Source organism: Cryptomeria japonica, chromosome 5 (assembly GCF_030272615.1).
Source record: "Cryptomeria japonica chromosome 5, Sugi_1.0, whole genome shotgun sequence".
Lineage (NCBI taxonomy): Eukaryota > Viridiplantae > Streptophyta > Pinopsida > Cupressales > Cupressaceae > Cryptomeria > Cryptomeria japonica.
In genome coordinates this window covers 99139165-99160551 of record NC_081409.1, presented here as the reverse complement: position 1 = coordinate 99160551, position 21387 = coordinate 99139165, and the positions used below count along the sequence as shown (strand labels likewise).

The 21387-nt window shown below is 32.4% G+C and overlaps 1 pseudogene; it reads right to left on the bottom strand.

Annotated features, from left to right (window-relative positions):
- Positions 1-11949: 11949 nt before the first annotated feature.
- Positions 11950-14001, bottom strand: LOC131067953 (cytochrome b-c1 complex subunit Rieske, mitochondrial-like; annotated as a pseudogene).
- Positions 14002-21387: the final 7386 nt, after the last annotated feature.

Sequence of the window (21387 nt, the reverse complement as noted above, 5' to 3'; positions counted from 1 at the left end):
TAAACAAGAAATAAATGCAGAGGTGAACTTGCTTTCCAACCCAAGAATATGCAAAAGTGTCAAAATAAAAGAATTGAACAAAGTGGAGTTGGAGCCTAGAAATAAAATGGATATTAGTAATACAATAACAGATAATTATATCAATCCTTATGACAAAAATAGTATCTCAATTGTTGACAATCGGAAATTATGGAGTCATGAAGAAAAATAAGAGAAAGAACTTATAGTAGAGATAAGGAGACCAAAAGAGAAGCTAAAGAAAGAATATATATTAGATCAAGTTCCGAGAGAACATAAAGAAACATAAATCCCTTCTATCATTTCCCAAATGGAAATAAAAGGGGTTATGTTTACAACTTTAGTTAAGCCTAAAAGGGGTAGGCCACTAGGTAGTATAAAAAAAATCAAGAAACTTCAATAGATTCCTTGTGAACAATAGTTGAGAGTCTCAATTCAGATTGGAAAAATCCATTAGACTTATGTAGAAGAATAATTTGAAAGGGTCACAATCAATTCCAATCAGGAAGCCAAAGACTACAACATATCCTACATGCTCAAGAGAGAAAGAAAATAAATAGCTAGGAACCAATAATTTGAAGCAAAAAGAAATTTGTAAATTAGACAGATAACGAAAGCATTCCTCTCCCCAAACACCATTCTCATTAGATCATAAGAGGTTAATCAGAATAGAGGAAGAGAATCTAGTTCTGTTGGAATTGGAAGCAATTTGTGACTTCTTGGGTATTTCAGAACCATAATTGGAGGAGAATGAGTGTTCGCCATTTGGTGGAATTGATTATGTGTTGCATTAATGTTTTGTCATTGATGTCAACACTAGCTGTTTGGATGCTTTACCGACACCCTCCTGGTCCCGGTAGAATGTGTGGTTTCTGGTTAACTTGGGTTTGGCAAGATCGGGTAGACTTCAATATAATCTGGTGATGGAATTGGCTTGTTCATGATACTCATACTCATATTTGGTCAGTTGGTTTCGGTCTGGTGATTGGATGCTATCCTGCTTACTTAGAAGATTGGTTTCTGGTTCCGGTGAAGGTTTCATCGACAAAGCTTTTGATGGAAATATTTGATGCATTGTATAATTGGTGTTGGTGCATCTTCTGATGGAGTTTTAGGATGTTGTTGGTGATCATGTTTGAGACTTGGCATTTGGAGATCATTGTTGAAGCATGGAGACCTATACTTGGTCCCGGTTGATCTAGGTTATGGACCGACATTAATGTAATGTGTGGATAAGACCTATTGTTGTATTTTCGGGATGTCTTATGTGTTGGTTATTATTTGTTTGGTCTTAGGCCAACATGGTTTGTAATTGTGTAATTGGTTTATTATCTAGTGACCGACCTGATTATTTATGGTCGAGGGTTTGTATAAATAGGATGTAAGATCTCATTGTAGATCATCATGGTTATTGTAGGAGGTATGGTCAAGGAATTTAATGTGCGAATAATGTAATATCATTCAACCAGAGGAGTTTGTCGATGATTGGAGATCAAATTGGGTTTGTGTAAGAGGATTTAGTCCTCTGATATTGAGTTTAACCGAAACTGTACTCAAGCATAGGAGATGTTATCTTTTGCAGTTCATCACTTCTCTGGATTGTTGTCTGGATTTCTATGTAGTCAGTGAGACTCCTTTTGTGATGAGCAGTATGCTCTAGGATATTGGCCTTCCTGCAAGTGCATGCCCCTTGATTGTAATTCACATACTTACTACTGAAGTATTATCTGACTATGAGTAGCCTTCCCACAGTGGTTTTTCCCTTTACCGAGTTTTCCACATATAAATCTTGGTGCTGTGTGGATGGATTTTATTCTATGATTATTGTTTATGCTTAATTGGATTAACTGCTATTCTAGTATTATTGTTTTGGGTTTCGGTATTAAAGTTCAAATTGCTAATGCTTCTGGTAATCTATTATAACTGTTTCACCCCCCCTCTTAGTTGTCTTCTGATTATCTGATGTCTAACAATTGGTATCAAAGCTTTGGTCCTCTTTGTAGAAAGATTAACCACTTGAGGAAGATCCTATGGTAACTAACAATTCAAGTTCATCCAGTTCAAGTTCATCCAGTTCTTGTGGAGCTATCTTTTGAAGCGATATATCGAGGCTTGAAGGAACAAACTACACAGAATGGAAAATTCAGATGGAGACTCATCTGAGATGTCTTGGCAAGGAGATTTTGGGGATCACACAGAATGGTGTCACACCCTATAATCTAGGATTTGGCAATCCTCCTCCAACAAACCTGGAAAAGGAGCTTGAGAATGAATGTAGAGCAAGAGAAGCCCTAATGTGTGCACATTCTGATCAACAAATAATGGGATTAACAGACAAATCATGTAGAAATGCTACATGGGATAAGTTGTAGACTCTTAATGAAGGTGACCCTATAGTGAAGATTGCTAAACATGATGGTTACCGAGTGAGATATGAAAACCTGAAGATGGAAGAAGGTGAAAGGATTACTGCATTCATGGAAAGGGTAAATGAGATTGTTATGGGAATTCAATGTTGTGGTGGAACTCTGAGCGAAGATGAAATTGTTTCTAAAGTCTTGAAAGCCCTACCACCAGCTTACAAAATGAAGGATACTACTACCAATGAGTTGAGAACAATAGCTAATACATCTGTGAACAAAGATACTTTGGTTGGGAAACTATCTACTTTTGAGCTTGAGGAATTTGGATCATCTGGAGCTATGAAGACTGAACCTGCTTTTCATGAATCTACATCTACAACCAGTAATCAAAACTAGAAAGCTTTATATGTAAAAGAACTAGAAGATATGAAGAGAGAAGATGAGGAGTTTGAGCAACTTGAAGCACTTTTTGCTAGAAGAGTATCAAAAGGACCGGTAGGAAGTAAGTATGAAGGAAAAGCACCTTTTAAATGTTTTGCATGCAATAAGATTGGTCATTTTGCATCTAGATGTCCTAAAAGGAATTCAAGATTTGAAGAAAGAGTTAAAAGATCATTTAAGCCTAACCTTGGATATCAGGACAATTACAGAATCAAGAAAAATAGAGACAAATCATGCTACATAGCCGATGAGGAAGACATTACTGATTTAGATGATGAACCGACATAAGACTTTGCTAGTGGATCCGGTAATGGGAAAGAATGGGTATTCTTGGCTATCAAAGAAGATGATCCGGCACTGGAAGAGAATGTACCCGAGGAAAAGGCACTTGCTGCTAAAATTGAGGACAAGGATGAATGGGTAATTGACAGTGGTTTTTCACATCATATGACTGGAGATAAAGGGAATTTTATGTCTTTGCAAGAATTGGATGGTGGACTAGTTATATTTGGAGATGAGAAGGCATGTATGATTAGAGGAAAAGGAACTATATCATTGGATGGTAAGAACAATACTGAAAATGTTTATTATGTTTAAGGTTTGAAGCATAATCTTTTGAGTGTAGGACAATTGGTAGATAAGGGATTTCAATTATAGTTCAAGGATGGAAAATGCAAAATGATTAACAGATTTGGATTAGAGATTGCAACCGGTACACAGACAAAAGGTAACATATTTCATTTGAACTCTGGTGAGAAAACATGTTTGATTACACAGATTGATGAGAGTTGGCTATGGCATAAAAGGCTATGCCATGTGAATTTTGATTGCATTGTTAAGATTAGTTCAACTAATTCTATTAGAGATATATCTAAGATTATGAAGCCCTATAATCTGATATGTAAAGAATGTAAAATGGGTAAACAGGTCAAAACTTCTTTTAGCAGTATACAAGATAAATCAAATGATGTTCTTGATCTTATTCATATTGATTTGTCTGACCCTACTAAAGTTAAAAGTTTTCATGGTGATAGATATTTTATGCTAATCATTGATTATTATTCTATAATGATGTGGGTTACTTTTTTGAGAGAAAATTTTGAAGCATTTGAAAAGTTTAAAATCTTTAAGACTAAATTGGAAACTGAGACAGGATTGAAGATTAAATGTTTGAGATCAGATCATGATGGAGAATTCATCCAAAGGATTTGAAGGTCCTTTGTTTCTCAAATAAACAACAGTATGTACAATGTCTTCCTAGAGGGCAATCCAACATGCAATCTCATGCTCCTTTCACGCTCCATGATGGTCCTATTCATTTTCTCATATACACCATTTTCTTGTGGGGTTCTTGGAACCAGTTTTTGCCTTTAGATTCCATAGAAAGAACAATAATATTCAAATACTTTTCTGTGATACTCACCTCCATTATTAGATCTGAGACACTTCAACTTTTTTCCTATCTCATTCTCAACTAAACCTTTCCATTTCTCAAAAGTTTCAAAAACATCTGATTTCTATTTTAGGTAATATACCCATGTTTTCCTGGTTGCATCATATAAAAAATACCATAATAACAAGAGCCACCAAGAGATGATACCTGAGCTGGTTCCCATACATCTAAATACACAAGCTCTAATTTACCTCTTCTTCTCTTTCCCAACCTTGAGAAATCTGACTCTTTTATGTTTTCCATAAACACAATTTTCACAGAATTCTAAATCAATCTACTTCAATTCTGGCAACAAATTTTTAGAGTGGATGATTTTCATCCCTTTCTCACTCACGTGCCCAAGTCTATGGTGCAATTTTGGATCTGTCCTTGCAACATCTATTGTAGTTGTCCCTGCAACAACTTTTTCTGTAGCCGCTAAGGTAGAATAAGTATTACCGGTACACAAATACAATGTGCCTACCTTTGCACCTTTACCTACTACTAATGCTCCTCTACTAATGCACCTTTAGTGACCTTTCAAACATTATCTGTAAAGGTAACTATGTAGCCTTCACTGCCTAGTTGTCCTACAGAAATTAAATTTCTTCTTAAATTAGGAATATGTCTTACCTCTTGCAACAACTAGTCATTTTCATTATGTCACTTGATTTTTATCTTTCCTTTTCCAACAATCCGACAGGGCTTATCATCACCCAAATATACCTATCCAAAATCACCTTGAACATAATCTAGAAAATATTTTCTATAGGGTGTAGCATGAAATGAATCCCCTAAATCTATTACCCAAGAATCATTAACATTATCTAAACACAAAATAAAGGCATCTTGTAAAGTGTTATTTGCAACATTAGCTTCCTTACTATCATCTTCATTTCCATCTCCTTGTTTATTTTTCTAAGACTAGAAATATTTCTTTAAATGTCTTGGCTTTCCATAGTACCAACAATCGATTCTTCCTCTAGATTGAGAGTGTCCTTTCTTTGACTTCCCTCCTAACTTCTCACCCCTAGGGCCTTTTCCTCTTTCCTTTGATCTTCCCACATTCTCTACATTCAAATAGTACCCGATGATGTTGAAGTCTCACCTATTCTTTTCCATCGCATTTCCTCACTTAGGATAACACCAACAACATCATCAAATTTCAAAGTGTTTGTACTAGAGATAAAGTTACTTACAGTCATAACCAAGCTATTCCATCTTTCTGGAAAAGAACATAAAATTAAGAAAGCCCTAACCTCTTCATCAAAGTTAACTTTTACAAAAGCCAATTGGCTGGTAACATTGTTAAATTCATTTAAATAATATTCTACAGATCCTCCCTTGCTCATTTTCGTATTAAACAAATGCTTCATAAGAAATACCTCTGATATAGTTTAGCTAGTGCCAACATCAAATCTGCAGTTGTTGTTTCTTTTGATATATCAAATGCTATAAACGGTGCAAGGCACAAATGAATGGTTCCTAGTGCTTTTTTGTCTAAAATATCCCAATCTTCATCTGAGATCGTGGTCAATTTCTTTGTCTATCCTTCCAATGGTAGCCACAGATCCTTTTGATACATATAACCCTCCATCTGCATTTTCCACAAGTGATAATTCTGGTTGTTGAACTTCTCGACCTTGAATTTGGTTTCTTCCATTGCTCCCACTCAAATCTAAAAGTCCTTGCCAATTTATAGAAATACACGACTCTGATACCAATTGTTAGGGTTTAGGCAGATCTGGAGCAAATACAATTAACAATTATATGATGATACAACACAAAAGATGAATAAAAATACATAACATAGATAACACATAGATTTAACGTGGTTCACCCAAAATGGACTATATGATCCACAGAACACAACTATCCAATCTTTTATTATTTTCCAATAAATTAGTACAACACCATTACAATACATTTTTTATTCCAGCCGCTTATATCAAGAAATTTGAGGGGAACACTCAAAGTTGGTTATTTTTAGGGCTTTTTCAATGTCAAATTTTCAACAAAAAAAGACAAATTTTGTTTCCTCGAGGGATGCACCCTTGAACCCCCATTTTCTTGGGGCCTATGCCTCCGAACTCCTACTCTCAAGTGTTGTTGCCCCCGAACCCCCACTCGGGGCCTGACCCAACCCAAAACCCCAACGAGGATACATAACGAGTGTACAATACTTGCATCATTAGTCACCACATATCAACAAGTTACACAATTGCACAATCAATAAGATATTGTTCTAGTGACATTGTATGTACATTGAAGGTCCAACTTTAAAACCACTTCACCAAGTTCAATAACAATTTCCTTTCATTTAGCATTGAGGATAATATTTTTAAGGGGGAGGGTATGTTAGGACCCCTTATTAATACCTCCTTTATTGAAATAAAGGATCTAGAAATATATGCTTTGCAAGTTGTTCCCCTTGAGCTCTTTTGAATAACATCATATTATTGAGAAATATTATTTATTTTTATTACAATTAGTTGAAACAAAGGTCATAAAAAATAATATATTAGTTACCATAATCTATATTATACTAAGTGCTACTCAAAGGAGTTTTCCCTCTCAAATAGACTGACAACTTATGAAATGAAAATCTATAAATTTCAAGAAATATAATTTCTAAATTTTATATACAGTTTATATTTTTCATATTTTTGTTATCTACATCATATTTTTTAGGAAGCATCATGACACAAGTAATCTCTCAATATCTATGAAGAAAGGGTGCGAGTAAGTAATTTAAATTTAAAATTTTTTCAATGAAATCCATATCGTGTGGGATCACTCCTATACATCACAAACAAGGAATGTTGAATCTTGGGAGGAGGAATGAATGTATAAAAATAGGATTAGTAAATGATGTGAACATATGAAAATAAGAAGAGATAAGACAATGATAAAGATAAATGTATGGAAATGTGCATAAGTGAGAGTAAATGACGATGAATAGATATCAAATAAGGAATCAATATTATTAAAAAAGCATGCTACATGTTGGTAGGTAATTCTATTAAGGTAATTTTTAAATGGGTCTAGAACTGAATAGAAGCTGCATTGATTTATAAATTTCACCATTACAACTATTGAAGATTAATAATTTATATTATGAGGATGTTATAAAATATTGATTAAGATCAAGTCTAATAAGAAAAATTCCTAAACAAATATATAAATTGGGTGGAATTTATTAAAATTGCAATGTGAAAAGGTTAGATGCGATGTGCTATCCTTTCCTTTGGGTGGGTATGTTCTCATCATCTTGATATAAAGTTGGAACACTTTATTCCAATGGATTAATGCATTTGTACACTTTGAAACATTGAAGTGGTTCAGCAAAAGAATATTATGTATTTAGATGACCAGCATATTATGACATCCATAAAAGTTTTAATAGAATTTTAAAATAAAATCATAATTCTTTATGAAATATTAATGAAGATCAAATATATGTAGTTCTACTTATTAAATAATTGATCCAACATAAAATATATCTTCCAAATTAACACTTTATTTTAAATTCACTTTGAAATTCCTTTCTTACAAACTTTCATATTAAGTTTCCTTCAAATTACTTTAACCCAGTGACAAAGAAAAGTGAAAGGAAAGTTTGTACGTTTTGTAACTTTGATGTGATGGGTCATGCGTATTGTTATTTTCAACTTTAATAAACAAAGAATGTTTGAAGGATTTTTTTTTACTTTAATTATGCTACTTAAGTTAGTGTGTTAGGATTAACTTTATATTCTAGTGATAGTTAGATTTTGTTCTTTGCCTATTGCCAAATTAATCTCAACATAGAAAATATTCCAAAGATGACATTATACCTTCACGAGGGTCATTATTTATTATTGATCATTTCATTTGGGCTCACTAATTTTCCTTCCTCTTTCAAGGCTTGATGAACAAAATATTTTGTACTTTTATTAAAAAAATATCCTGGCCTTCTTGGATGATATTTGATTTATAGAAAACCTAGGAAAAAATTGAAGCACCTTGATATGGCATTATAGCTTCCTGTCCATATTCAACTATGTAATAAGTGTTCCAAGTGCTCTTAAGATTAAAACAAAATTGATTACCTTAAACATAGTGTATCTTCAATAGGTGTTTAGGTTAACCCTAAAAGAGTCCTATGAATGCAAACATGGACCACTCCCAAGACACTCAAAAGCCTTTGATGAATTTTTTAGGGTCTTAATTACTATTGTAAATAAATTTATAGATATCATAGAACAAGTTTTGCTCCTTGGCTTGTCTTGCTTAAAAAAGAGGCCTTCCAATTAACCTTTATCTTTGTACATGATTTTGAGGTCCTCAAATTGGAAATATAAACAACACCAATCCTTGCCATGATTTATAAAAACTAGTTTTTTTGAAAATTATTCATGGTGAAATATCATTGGTTCTATTCTTATGCAAGATGCTCATCCCATCATGTTCACTAATAAGGTATTATGTAGGTGATTTTTTTTCTACTCTACCTATGACAAGTAAATTGTGACCATCTTATACATTGTTAAGAAATCCACAATCCATATTTTATAGGGATTTTTTTTCGTATCAAAAAATATCTCTATAGTCCAAAATATTTTTATTAGAGAAATAAGTATCTTCCCCAACTAAGAATAAATAGGTTACCAAACTTATGGTTATGACTATAAGAGAACATGTTTTTTGATGCTCTCCCTTACAAATCAAAGTCCAACATATCACCCTTTGTATTTTATGTTCTCTTATTTAACTGGTTGTAATATCTCCAGTAAGAATGGCTATGAGATTAGGCCACACAAAATCTCATCACCTAGATTTTTGTTCATCTTGTTTCATTTACCAAACACTATTGGGATGGACAATATTTATAGTATAAAGGATTCCTATTTGTACATCCCAATTCTATTATACATCACCAAATCATTCATGACTTATATGTATCTCCCTTTTCTATCCATTATGATTTAAATTAAAAGATATGGATGGATACATAGTATATTGTTTTGGCATGGGGTTAAGGTGGATATTAGGATGTTCATTGTTGAATGAATTATATGCCATTATCACAAGGATGAAATGGTTGTAGCTTTATAATTACTCCAACCATTACCCTTCCTACTCAAATTTGGAGAGATTTACATGGATATTGTTAAAAGACTTCCTAAGTTTAATCATAAATAAGACATATTGGTGGCGGTGGATCACCTCTCTAAATTTTCCCACTTTTGTTCCTTGCCCTACCTCTATACCTTTGCTACTATAGATTAAACCTTCCTTGAATAATTTTTCATCTCCATCACATTTCCTCTTCTATAATATTTGGTCACACTGCTGCATTTGTAATCTATTTTCAAAAATATTTATTTAGTAGAAAAAAAACAACTTTAAAGATAATCTAGATATCATCCACAAATATATGGTCAAACTAAGATCATCAGGCTATTGGAAACATACCTTTTATTTTATTTTCCCTAAAAAATATTAACATTGTGTCAAGTGGTTATCATTTGAAAAATGGAGGTATAACACATCATATCATACAACCATAAAAATATTTCCATATAAAACAATTCATGGGTAGAAAGAATCTTCATTTGTCTCTTACATTTTAGTTAGTTCTCTTGTTCATGTTGTGGTTTCTACCCTCAACACATGATAATTTTAGATCCTTTATATAAACCTTCACCTGACTCATAATCACATGAATAAGTATATCTAAAATATTTATAGCATGTCTTCGAGCGTAGTGATAGAGTTTTACTTTATTTTCTTTTTAGTTGTACGCAAAGTTATTTAATTGGTTGGTCTTGTTTCTTACAAGCTAGAACTTGCACCTTATTGTTATGTTAATTTTATATTTTATGTCTCTTGATTGAAGAAATTTTTGGGCCAATAATTCAATAAAACTATTCTTCTTGAGCTTGATACTAAACCATATACTATTCTCTAGCTTATAATATTCTTAGATACATGCTCCTACTAGTTTCACAATTGCACAATCAATAAAATCTTGATCTAGTGGTATTGTATGCATCTTGAAGGTCCAACTTCGAAACCACTTCATCTAGTTCAATAGTGATTTTCTTTCCTTTAGCTTTGAGGATCAATATTTTCAAGGGGAGAGGAAGTTACCTGACTCCTTATTCCTAACTCTTTCTTTATTTTAATAAAGGCTTTAGACACATATGCTTTGGAATTTGTCCCCCTTGAGCTATTTTGAATAATATCATGTTATTAGGTAATATTAGTTATATTTATTACAATTAGTATAAATATAGGTGATAGGATATTATTTTAATTAACATAATCTATATTATACTAAGTGATACTCAAAGGTGGTCAGCCTCTCAAATAGTCTATGAGTTTATCAATGCAAATCTACCAATTTCAAGCAATATAATTTCTAAATTTTTATATGCAATTTTTTTTCATAATTTTGTTATTGGCATCATGTTTTGTAAGAAGGATCATCAAACAAGTCATCCCTCAATGCCTGCGAGGAAAGGGTGGGAATCAATAATTTAAATTTAAAATATTTAAAACATTTCTAATCAAATCCATATTGTGTGGGATCACTCCTATGCATCACAAACAAGGAATGTTGAGTTTTGGGAGGAGGAATCAATGTACAAACTATATGGTTAGTAATTGATGTTAATATGTGGAAACAAGCATAGATAAGATTAAAATAAGGATAAATGTAGGGACATGTGTATAAGTGAGAGTAAATAAGGATAAATAGAGATCAAATAAGGAATCAAGCTAATCACAAAAGCATGCTGCATGTTGGTATACAATTCTATTAAGATACTTTAAAAATGGGTGTAGAACTAAATAGAAATTGGCAATGATTTGTAAATTTCACCATTACAACTATTTAGGTTCGATTATAAATCTCAAATAATAATAAAATAAATAAACAATATTATTTTTCTTTGTGTGCAAATGCTATAAAATCTTGATTAAGATCTAGTCTAATAACAAAAAATCCTAAACAACTATATGAATTGGATGGAATTAATTAAAATTCCATTGTGAAAAGACTAGATGCTATAAACTATCTTTTCCTTTGGGTAGGTATATTCTCATCATCTTCATATAAATTAGAACACTTTATTCCAATATATTAGTGCATTTTTGGACTTTAAGACAATGAAGTAGAATAAAAAATATATTAAGTATTTAGATGATCAGTATATTACGATATCCATAAAAAATTTACATCTAAAATCATAAATCTTTATAAAATATTAATGAAATAACTCTACTTATTTAATAATTGATCCAACATTTAATATATACTCCAATCTAACTCTTTATATCAATCCTAAGTTTAAAATACCTTTCTTACCAACTTCATATTAAGTTTCCTTCAAATTCCATTAACCTAGTGACATAGGAAATTGAAAGAAAAGTCAATACTTTTTTTTTAGGAACTTTGATGTGATGGGTCATGTGTGTTGTTATTTTTAACTTTAATAAAGCAAGATTGTTTGATTGCTTTAACAAAGGCTCTTTATATTGTAATTAATTTCAATTAATGAAACAGTTTATTCTTTCTAATTCTTGCTCTAAATTTTTCCCTTTTCATCTACAAGTTCTATTCTTTTCATTTCAGCTAGATCCATATTGTTTTTTGCATATTTAGTTAAAATTTACATAGTATCAAAGCTTTGTTTTGTACCATGGAGATCAAACAATCAACATTTTATTATCCTAAAAAAACTTATAGGTTGGCACCTCAAGGTTTTAAGGAGTAGGACCCTTCTTGATTCAACCAAATATATCATAATGTGATCCATGACAGGGGTAGAATCATCCTCCATAATCACCAACATTTGGTAGAGGAACACAACCAAGATGGGTACCAACACCAATCACAACCAACCACTTTGGATTAATTAGCCTTTCTGAGTCTTGATGAGGATCACAGAGAGAACTCACTTTTACACTATTAGTCAATTGGATATCATCATCATTTCATCACTTGATAAAAATAAAAATAGGCTTTCCATGCCACTTCACTGTAACCATTTTTCTCAAAACAAGGCTAGATAGATTCACTTCAAGGGAAGCCATAGCGAGAACATACTTAATTGCAAGCATGCTCAAAATAAACTTGAGAACTAACAAATTGATAAAGGAAGCATATAAAAATCTTCCTGTTTTCAAGACAAGGTAGGTAAATGATCTTTTTTTCTAGCCTCATGAGTTCTTATACCATGTAAAATTTTCTCTAAACCTGTGAAAACTAGGAATATAGGTAGAGTTGCAAATTACATAATTGCATATATTGAGAAAAAACCATGAATAACTGCTTAATAATATATATAGCAGGAGATGAGCCATGCAACTACCAACTAGAAAATAGGCGTGTAGCTCCATGAAATATTTCACAACTAAGCAATCATTTAACAACCTAACAATTAGCAAACTTATTTAGAAGAATATTTTAGGCATAATATTCTACACTAACATATCCCCTTAATTTTAGCTAGGTGAATGTAGAGACATGGTTCCTCACAAAAAATCTTGATCAAGAACCTAATTACAAAGAGGGAAGGAGTAAACCCAAGTGAGAAAAATTCCTAACCATTTATATTAATTAAGGAAGAAAGCTACAATTATTGATGAAGAACTGCAAATGAATCTACACAATAGTATGATTATATCAGAGTCATAGAAATGACTGCACGAGTACCTCCAAGATACTCTCAAAAGCTCAAAAATATAGTTGTACATATTTTGCATTGCTCAAATGGATGAACAAACAAGTACATAGTCTTCAAATACATAAATTGATCATTTGAAGATAAGAAGATATGATTCTACAAAACTATGCTCCAAATTGAATAATTGCAAAGATGTCCATCAGTTGGGATGATGAAATTGTTAATCCAATGCTCAATATTATCTCACTAGAAAGAAACACTGGAAGCACACAAGGATGTGACACTAGATTCTGGATGAGTTCCTACTAGACATATCTTATCTGTTTGTAGAGTCTCACATTACTGACTTGGATGACACCATTGATGACCTTCATATCCTATTTTCTGATAGCCCATATGGAGTTGATTCATCTTCTAATGATGTTATAGGTGCATCTTCAAACCCTCTTGTTCTCTCTTTACTTAAATTTTCTTCTATCATGGCAAATACTAGATTCTCATTGGTCCAACTATCAACATACATCAATGGACATTATTTTTGAATATTTTGTGGTACCTAATTTATGTTATCAATATTTATCACACCTTGGCATTGGATTAGAGACATTTAAACAAAATTTTGAGGGGTGATCTTTCTCTTTAGACTATGATATACATCGGTCTTCGTCAATTTTCAGATTGTCATATTTAATAGTTTGGCTTGCTATGCCTGATTTGATTATGAAAACGTTTAGGATCAACATGGAGAGTACTAAGTAGTTTTCAAAGACATAATAATACATTTGGATTCCACTTCTAACTAATTCCTATCCAGAATGGGAAGGTTTCTTACATTTGTATTTGGTTTTGTTTCTTCCTAAGGGAAGAAACATTCTTCAACAATCATGGACCAACTTATACATCTAGTTTTGAGCATCTACTAGATACATGGTCTTTCCATGCCACTTATATTTATTTTCACTTTCTATGAGACCTTCTCCGAGTGAAGACATTAGCAACATATGCATTACAATACAATACTAAATACGTATTCATTAGGTCTATGATATGCATAGATTTTGTCCACTTCCATACTAATTCTAGAGTTAAAATTAAAAACAGAATCATTCAATCCTTTGGAAATACTTGTAAATTTATAATCATGAATCTAAGATTTATTTTATCACCATAATGATCTTTGAATACTCTTTTGAATTCCTCCCAAGTTCTCATACTAGTATTAGGGAATCCACTATACAAGTCCCTTTCTTCATCCACAAAAGAAAGCATAAATAGCTTCATCAATACATCTCCATCTTCCATCTCATAATTATCTATGATATTTACAAATGCCTTTAAATGACCTTCTCCTAAGATGGAATTATTTTTTGAGAATTTAAGCAATACAAGTCTGATCTCATTATCAATGGCATTAGGGTAACCAAGTATTCCAATAAAATCTATATGTTTATACCTGTCAAAATTTAAGGGCCTTCTTAAATGAATATTTCTCATTGCAATGTTTTCTTGAAGATTTTGTTGAGCAATATTATGTCTTTCTTCTGGATTTAAACCTTGATAGTAACCCATATTACATCCAGAAATATTAGGATTCAACTTCACATTAGGGTTTGCACCACTAAATTAATTAGGAAAAAATGGGGATGCCAAGGGAAAGGAGAAGGAAATTAAGCTCGACATTCCTCTTAACGTGAAACAAGGGGAGCAAGGGGATACTCAAAAAGACACTAATTTTGATATTCTCTTTGTTAGAATATTTAATGTTTACTTGCCTTAGGTTTATTTGTATTTAGTTTAGGATATTCCTTTAGAATCCCTACATGTAATTTGTCCTCTAGTACATGTGTGAGGACAAGTTATTTTTTTAATTTTCCTTTAATAAGGAATATTAGATTTCCTCCTTAAGAGGATGTGGACACATGACACACACATTTTATGAATGGTGGCATTCATAGATTTGGGAGTTACTTTTTAAATCCTCTCCTCATCTCTATTTAAGAGATGTCTCCTCTTTCATTTCTTCTTAATGACATTACTATAAAGAGATTCTCTCTCTCTCTCTCTCTCTCTCTCTCTCTCTCTCTCTCTCTCTCTCTCTCTCTCTCTCTCTCTCTCTCTCACACACACACACACACACACACACACACACACACACACATTTTAGGCATTGCCTCATTCATAATAACACAAGGGTTTTTTGTTTTTTTTTCCCCTTTCAAAAGTTCTTATGCCTCCTTCACATTTGGATGATTGCTCCAAGGTTTCTGCATTTCTCTTGGTAACATATACTTCATCAATAAACTTACTTGGATTTTATTTTTCTTTCCTTTCTCTTTTATTTCCTTTCATGGTATCAGAGCAGGTTCTAATCCTTGTTTCAAGTTGAGATTGATGAAGCTTACCATTTTGTGGAGGTCACCTTTCTTGGAGGCACCTTCTTTGAGAGAAGAGAAGAAGCTTGTTCTTTAATGTTTTGCTGTGTAGGTTTTGATTTAAGTTTAAATTTTTTTTTCTCAAACTTGTTAACAAGTTTGCATGCAAGATTAATCCATTTAGATTCTACTTTAAAGTTTATTTTTTAGTTTTGGAAGGCTTGCCGCCAAAACTCTGTTTTAAACTCTTTATTTTCCTACATTCTTTAATTTATCTTCTTTGAAAGGCTTGCCACCAAAACTCTATTTTAACCTCTTTATTTTCCTGCATTCTTTAATTTATCTTCTTTGGAAGGCTTTCCGCCAAAGATTTTTTTTCTTTTAGTTTAAGTTTTGGTATTGGAAGGCTTGCTGCCAAGACATTCTCTATTTATTTGCAAGTTCTAACATTTTATTTTACAATACTTGTTTCAATTTTTTATTAATTTTTGAATCTTTTTGTTTTGTGCAGGTTTTAACATTTTATTTCACTTGCAGATTATTATTGATTTTATTTTTCTAACTATTTATGTTTGCAGATTCAAGAATTATTTTAGTTTCTATTTGCTCCTACAAAGTATTCCTTGCTTAATACTGTTGATTTTACTATATGGAATGAAAGACTTGGCCATCTCAATTTTGATTGTATTTCATTCATGCAAAAAGAAAATATGGTTGATGGTTTTCCTACTATTGTTCCTTCTCAAATTGTTTGCAATGGTTTCATGAGTGGTAAGATGCATAGGGAGCCCTTTTGTCATGGTCAATCTTGGAGGGCATATTCTAAATTACATCTAGTTCATAGTGATCTCTTGGGTCCCATGGAGAATCCCTCCATCCAAGGTTCAAGGTATGCTCTTACCTTTGTTGATTATTTCTCAAGGAGAACATGGATATATTTGTTTCATAGTAAGGATCAAGTGCTTGATGTGTTTATTGAATTTCATATGTTTGTAGAAAGGCAATCTGGTTCTAAAATCAAGATTCTTCGTACTGACAATGGAAGAGAATATGTGCATTTAATGCTTATTTGAAATATTTTGGAATTTAACATGAGCTTACCATTCCTTATACACCACAACAAAATGGTGTGGCAAAATTGAAGCATAGGACCATTATGGAAATGGCAAGATATTTATTGCATGCAAAAAATATGGATTACAAGTTTTGGGCTGAAGCTATGGCTTGTGCAACTTATTTAATTAATAGAACACCTACCAAAGCCTTAAAGGATAAAAATCCTGAAGAAGCTTGGTCTGGTAGAAAGCCCAATTTGTAGAATTTAATATTTTTTTGTTCCATGGCTTATGTTCACGAACCTAAGGAGAAAAGACAAAAATTACACGCTAAATCTTCTACTTTTATTTTTGTCAGTTATGATGAAAATAATAAAGGTTATAGAGTTTACAATCCTATTATTAACAAGGTAAAAGTTGCAAGAGATGTTTGTATTGTAGAAACAGGGATTCATGATTGTTCTAAAGTGGAGGATGATGAACTTTCTCAGAGAAAAATTATGCTTGTGGAGGACCAACCTCCTTCTTTTAACCCTACTCCTAATGCATCTCTTTTTATTCCTTCTAGTGATAGTGATGATGATAATAATAACTCTACTCCTCATGACTCTTCTTCTAGTGATGAATCCATTATTTCTAAAAGAAGACCTAAATGGTTTAAATCTTTAATTCAAGATAGTGATGAATACTTAGCTATAATGGATAAACTTCAAGCTAGAAGAGTTAATTATTGTAATTATGCTTTAATGTCTACTATTATGAATTCTAATGATCCTAAAGCATTTGATCAAGATAAGAATCAACCACATTGGCAAAAAGCAATGAAAGAAGAATATGATACTTTAAATTCTAACCAAACATGGGATTTAGTTCTCTTGCCTTATGGTAAAAATCTTGTTTCTTGCAAGTGGCTTTATAAAACTAAATTGAATGCTAATAATCAAGTTAGAAAGTTTAAAGCTAGATTAGTTGCTAGAGGTTTTTCTCAAATTGAAGGCTTAGATTATACTGAAACTTTTGCTCCTGTTGCTAAAATGCCTAGAATTAAACTTGTGCTTGCTTTAGCTTCTAGAATGAATTGGCCTATTCACCAAATGGATGTTAAAAGTGTTTTTCTTAATGGTGATATACATAAGGAAATTTATATGTCTCAACCTCCTGGTTTTATTAAAGATGGTAATGACCATTTAGTTTGCAAGTTAAAGAAAACAATTTATGGTTTGAAGCAATCTCCTAGGGAATGGTATTCTAAGATTAATGAATTATTTCTTTCTCAAGGTTTCATTAGAAGTAAAAATGATCCAAATTTGTATATTAAACATAGTGGATTTGACATTGTGATTATTATTTTATATGTAGATGATTTAATTCTAACTTCAAGTTCCAATAATTTAATTTCTGAAATTAAGTTTCAACTTAATAAAAAATTTCAAATGATTGATTTAAGACTTCTACATTTTTTTTGGGGAATGCAAATTTGGTAAACAAGTAATGGTATTTTTCTATCTCAAAGTAAATATGCTCAAGATCTATTAGACAAGTTTAAAATGAATGATGCTAACCATGTTTCAATTCCTATTGAATTAGGCAATAAGTTAATGCTTGATATGCAATCTCCACTTATTGATCCTACTTTGTATAGACAATTAGTTAGAAGTTTGAATTATTTAAGTCTTAATAGGCCGAATATTGCTTATAGTGTTGGTTTGGTTTCAAGATTCATGTCTAAACCTCAACAAACACACTTTAAATTTTCTAAAAGAATTTTAAGATATATTAAAGGAACTATTAATGTTGGTTTGATTTATGATGCAAATTTTGATTTTAATTAAAAAAAATTTCCTGATTCTGATCTAGGTGGAGATCCCAATGATGGGAAATCTACTTGTGGTTATTGGTTTTTTTTTTTGGTTCAGGGGAAATTTCTCAGAATAGTAAAAAACAACAATCTACCTCATTTGGATCCATTGAAGCTGAGTGCAAAGGATTCACTAATGCTTCCAAAGAAGCCTTGTGGCTTAGAAGACTACTTGAAGATTTGGGTCTACCTCAACATGAACCAACTCCATTGTATTGTGACAACCAAAGTGTCATTGCCTTGGCTAAAAATCCATTTTTCCATGCAAGGACAAAACACATTGCTCTCCAACACCACTTTATTAGAGAACAAATTAAAGACAAATAAGTTTCACTCCTCTATTGCAAGGGGGAAGACCAAGTTGCAGATATTTTGCCCCAGCCACTTTGTAATGAGAAGTTCCAATTTCATTGTAAAAATCTCAGTTTACAACCCATTGAAGGGTTTGACATAAACTCCCCAAGTAAATCTTAAGGGGGGGTGTTAGAATATTTAATCTTTAGTTGGCTTAGGTTTATTTTTTTTAGTTTAGGATATTCCTTTGGAATCCCTACATGTAGTTTCTCCTCTAGTACATGTATGAGGACAAGTCATTTTTTTAATTTTCCTTTATTAAGGAATATTATATTTCCTCCTTAAGAGGATGTGGACACATGACACACACATTTTATGAATGGTGGCATTCATAGATTTGGGAGTTACTTTGTAACTCCTCTCCTCATCTCTATTTAAGAGATGTCTCCTCTTTCATTTCTTCTTATTGACATTATTGTAAAGAGCTTCTCTCTCTCTCTCTCTCTCTCTCTCTCTCTCTATATATATATATATATATATATATATATATATCTCATTTTAGGAATTGCCTCATTCATAATAACACAAGGGGTTTTTCTTTACTTTTCCCCTTTGAAAAGTTCTTGTGCCTCCTTCACATTAGGGTGATTGCTCCAAGGTTTTTGCATTTCTCTTGGTAACATTTACTTCATCAATAAACTTACTTCGATTTTGTTTTTCTTTCCTTGCTCTTGTATTTCTTTTCACTCTTTAATAACTCTATCAAAAGTCATGAAAAAATGTTTTCCTTGGGTCAGTAAGGAGATAAAAATATTGAAGGAAGGAATTAAGGGCATCATCGACACTTTTACTGAGATGCCCATGCCAAGTAAAACTGACGAACTTTTTCAAATGACTCAGAAAATCACTACGTATGTTAGTATTATGAAAATCGATAATGAATCTAGGATTGGTCAGTGGGAATCAAGGATGGAAGCGATTAAGTACAATCTGAAGAATCTGGTCGACATTAGCAGGGAAGCCATGAATAACAATGCTTAAGGTCTTAAAAAGTTTAATGCGATGATTGCAGACCAAAGAGCCCAGTCCACTACCAGTATCCTACCCTCAGACACCAAACAAAAGAAGAAAATCCAAGAGTTGAACTTGGTGGGTATGGAATCATAGACCACAACTGGCCCCTACACGAGGACAAGAAGTAGGAACTAGGAGAAGAGTACCTCCAGGTTTATCATGGATGAGCTCAAGGAAATCAACAGGAGAATGATCCAAAAGAATTTGGAGCTGATGAAATCTCTGGTTTAGTGGTTTAAGGTTTGTTTTTGTTTTGTGTTTTTTCTATGTGGGTCTGGCCCCTTTTTTGTCATTATTTTTCCATTTGTTCTGGACTGGTTAGCGATAATTTATTTTTTGTATTGATCTCTAACTTTGGGTTTCGGGTCCCTGTAAAACCTATTTATCTTAATCAATAACATTTTGAGAATGAATATTCTATGATACATGTTGGTTTCCTAAATTAGAATGACCTACATCTCTAATGCATCAATTCTTCTTCTTAGGCCATCTTTGATTTTCTAGGCTTCAATTCTAGCGAGTTCATTTTTCAACTGATTCACTTTATCTAGGATTTTCTCAATTGTATAATTGTCAACCACCTTATATTTTCATTTAAATATATTCTAATTATGAAATCATCATCGTCATCATCGTCGTCATCATCATCATCATCATCATCATCATCATCATCATCATCATCATCATCATCATCATCATCATCATCATCATCATCATCATCATCATCATCATCATCATCATCATCATCATCATCGTCGTCATCGTCGCCATCATCATCATCATCATCATCATCATCATCATCATCATCATCATCATCATCATCATCATCATCATCATCATCATCATCATCATCATCATCATCATCATCTCTTAGGATCATATGACCAAGAGTATTTATATAACCTTGGGCTGCTAATTCTTCAACAATATTCCACCTAGAACTATCTCTTCAAGAAAACATTTGGAGAAGAAACAACTCACTTAAATCAAATTTATTTTGCACTCTTTCTCTCAACTTCAAATTTATTCAAGAATTCATTATATTGGGGTCCCTTCCAAGAAATAGCCTCATCTACATTAGTATCTCTTTGCATATTTGTACTTGACTTGTGTCTTTATCTGTATGGAAATGCAAAGATCTAGTTCTATAACCAACTTTGTATTGTTCCTAACATTTCTAGTACTTTTAAATAAATCATTTGAAAAAAGGCCTACCTGAATCTTTATCTTTCCATGCCTAGCATTCTTTTATAAATTTCTCCAGACATCTTCTTAGGGTCCTTCTGACATTGTGATCTCTTTCCTTCCATAATAAACTAATATTGACAAATTTGCTTACAATAGTTTCACCATATCAGAATCACCACCACAAAGGAGAAGTGTTAGATATCAAAACTTATCCTAACAAGTACTTTCAACTTTTGGTAGATACTGCAACTGGGTTCTTTCAATTTACCAATGCAGTTGTTCCCCCACAAAGTCACCCATTAATTTGTTGAATCTAATACCTTAAGGCAAGAGTGTACAGGTTTTGGAAATGGGATGTGCCACTTTTATTGACTCTTAAGCTTTTATGAGATGGTATAGATAAAAAATATATTCAAACTAAATTGAACTATTCATAAAATTTATGGTCTGTGGGAGGATAAACCAAAGCCTTAGGGGAATGAAGACTAGACCAGTGCCTAAAGAAATAGAGTGAAATGGTCAATAAGTATCCATTGCCTTCATTGATTCACAAACTGATGGTGTAAAGTAATCATTGCCTTATGGTGATGCAACTTGTGGATGGCTTACAATCTGAA